At 37.4% G+C, this 2740-nt stretch overlaps 1 non-coding gene across 1 annotated transcript; it reads left to right on the top strand.

Moving 5' to 3' along the window:
- The first annotated feature begins 1087 nt into the window (after window positions 1–1087).
- On the top strand, window positions 1088–1214 carry LOC139033195 (small nucleolar RNA SNORA40). The gene has a single exon (XR_011485823.1). It is a non-coding gene; the product is annotated as a small nucleolar RNA SNORA40 (small nucleolar RNA).
- Window positions 1215–2740: the final 1526 nt, after the last annotated feature.

Here is a 2740-nt window from a genome sequence, read left to right as displayed (position 1 = left end):
CTACACACACCCTACATTTTGCTGCAATAGAAAGACCCTTTGCCTTCCCCACTAGAAACAGATATAGCAGTGGAGTTGGCCAAGTGCCCTATGATGCATATACTTAAACAGAACTAATACATACATCAAGCCCTGAACAGTGAAAGGAATCCCCAAACAATGAGGTGCTACCAGCACAGGCTCTTTATCTCTTATAAGGAAATGTTTCAGGTCCAAGGCTGCTCTTATGTGCAAATGAAAAGGCTGACTAGCTGAAATGGCTGTCTTTCCCAACAGAAAGCTTTTTAAAAATAGGAAGTATTTTGTCATACATTGACATAAATCAGCCATGGATTTACATGTATTCCCCATCCCGATCCCCCCTCCCACCTCCTCTCCACCCGATTCCTCTGGGTCTTCCCAGTGCACCAGGTCCGAGCACTTGTCTCATGCATCCAGCCTGGGCTGGTGATCTCTTTCACCCTAGGTAATATACATGTTTCAATGCTGTTCTCTCAAAACATCCCACCCTCACCTTCTCCCACAGAGTCCAAAATTCTGTTCTGTATATCTGTGTCTCTTTTTCTGTTTTGCATATAGGTTATCATTACCATCTTTCTAAATTCTATATACAATATTCTAAAGTAATTAGCCTCCAACTAATAAAAATAAATAAAAAAATAGGAAGTATTGAACTATGCTTGTTGGTTTAGATGAAAAAGCTAGAATTATTGCTGCTAGAAAAAAATGGGATGATTGTAGATGTAGAGGGGGTGGGAGAGGGTAATATTCAGTAAACAAGTAGAAAACTTCACTTATGACAGAGACAAAGCAGAATATATGGGTCTAAGGAAATATAGAGTGTTCAAAACAGTACAGGAAGATGAAAAAAAATCTCTTCAGTTATAGTATGTAGTGAACCACAAGCAATGAGATTAGCCAAGAATAAGAAGAGGGAAAAAGTGTTATATATTTGAGGATTATTAAGATGATATACACTTTCCTCAGAGAGTTAAGCAAGTTATTTGACAAGGGAATTGAGTATGATTTCCAGGCTGCACTAAGAAGTTGCTTCGTGTTTGTGTTCATAAATTTAAAGTAAAAGAATAGCACTTGTGTTTGTTTTTGTTTAATTTGTGGACAAAGACTTACAGACAAGTGTGAAAGTAAATCCTCTTTTGCAACCCACAATTCATTGTTCAGTATGAGTTTTGATACAGATAAGAAGGAACATGATCCATAAAATGGGTGTGTATTGATGAGCATAAAGATTGCTTCCAGGGCTATACAGTTAAATAAGCTTTTAAATTACCAGCTTTATTGATTCTAATACTCATTTTTAATGTTGGCATAAAACAAACAAAGATGGGCTTCTTTTTTTAGGCTTTTATCTTCAGAATACAGTGTCTGGAGTTTCCAAAGGTATTGGCATATCCCAATGATCTCTGTCAAGTTTTACGATGTGATAACTTAGGAATTAATATGATTTGAACTTGGTAAGCTTTTAGAGAACTAGACATCCCATCTCCTGACCCTAAACAGGATCCTATAGTGAACTGTTTGAGGAAATTGGATCTTAAAGATTACAGGTGGCAAACTTTGACGTGTACTCCACTGAAGATAAATGAGGCCCAACTAAAACAACTGTGGCACCACAGCTGTGTATTGAGCATAACTTTTTGTAAGGGCTGCCTTGAAGATGACAACTTTGGAGGAACTATGGTGACTGGCAGTGGAAAAAATCAGGACGTGTGAAAATCCTTAAAAAATTTATTGACTTAAATAACTTTGCTGATGTTATGAATAAAAAGAAACCTTTGTGCAGAAAAAAAAAATAAAGTAAAAGTATTAGCATGATTGGATATTTTCTCTTTTGTATTCAGCTCCTCAAGTTTGGTACAGAGAAGGAAAAGAGTTGGATTTAGCTATATGAGTACATTGGAGGCATAGCAGGTCAAGGTAGTTCAAGATGTAGGTTTAGAGAGTAATTATAATAATGGTCTGTGGAATCTAAGATGTGAGGTAAATAATTTTCTATTTGGATTTCGGGTGCACACCTTTTAAAATTCAGATTAAAACTATTATTGCTGTAGCTGTTATTCTGTCTATATAACTTTGGACAAGTTAATTAAATTCTCTGAACCTCAGTTTCTTCATCCAAAAAATGTGGGGAAATAAAGAAAAATCTCTAGGTATTTCAAGTAGAAAGAGATTTACACAGGGAACTAAATACTTACAAAATTTCAGAACAGTCTAGAAGAGTGAATGTTGGGGGATTTCCATAGCTTTCCTGTGTCAATGAGGAACATTGGGTCAGAAATACCTTTCACAGTTCAGAAAAGATCAGGAAACTCCAGTAAACCATGAGTGACAGAACTTACCCATAACTATTGAACAACTGAGAGGAAAAGTCTCATGTTAATTTTCTTCCGAGGCTGGGAAAATACAAAAGGAAAATTGGAAGAAAATATACGGAGACAAAAAATTGAAGAGAGAATAGAAGGAGTAAAGTTGATGAGCTGTGGGAGATAGTTTTAGGGCTTCCCAGGTAGCTCAAACAGGAAAGAATCTGCCCACAATGCAGGAGACCTGGGCTCGATCCCTGGGTTGGGAAGATCCCCTGGAGAAGGGCATGGCAACCCATTCCAGTATTCTTGCCTGGAGAATTCCATGGACAGAGGAGCCTGGTAGGCGACAGTCCATGGAATCGCAGAGACAGACACAACTGAGTGACTAACACATATGATAGATATTTTGGGGA

The sequence above is a fragment of the Odocoileus virginianus genome, chromosome X (genome assembly GCF_023699985.2).
Source record: "Odocoileus virginianus isolate 20LAN1187 ecotype Illinois chromosome X, Ovbor_1.2, whole genome shotgun sequence".
Taxonomy (NCBI): Eukaryota; Metazoa; Chordata; class Mammalia; order Artiodactyla; family Cervidae; genus Odocoileus; species Odocoileus virginianus.
This window is presented reverse-complemented; position numbering and strand designations above follow the sequence as displayed.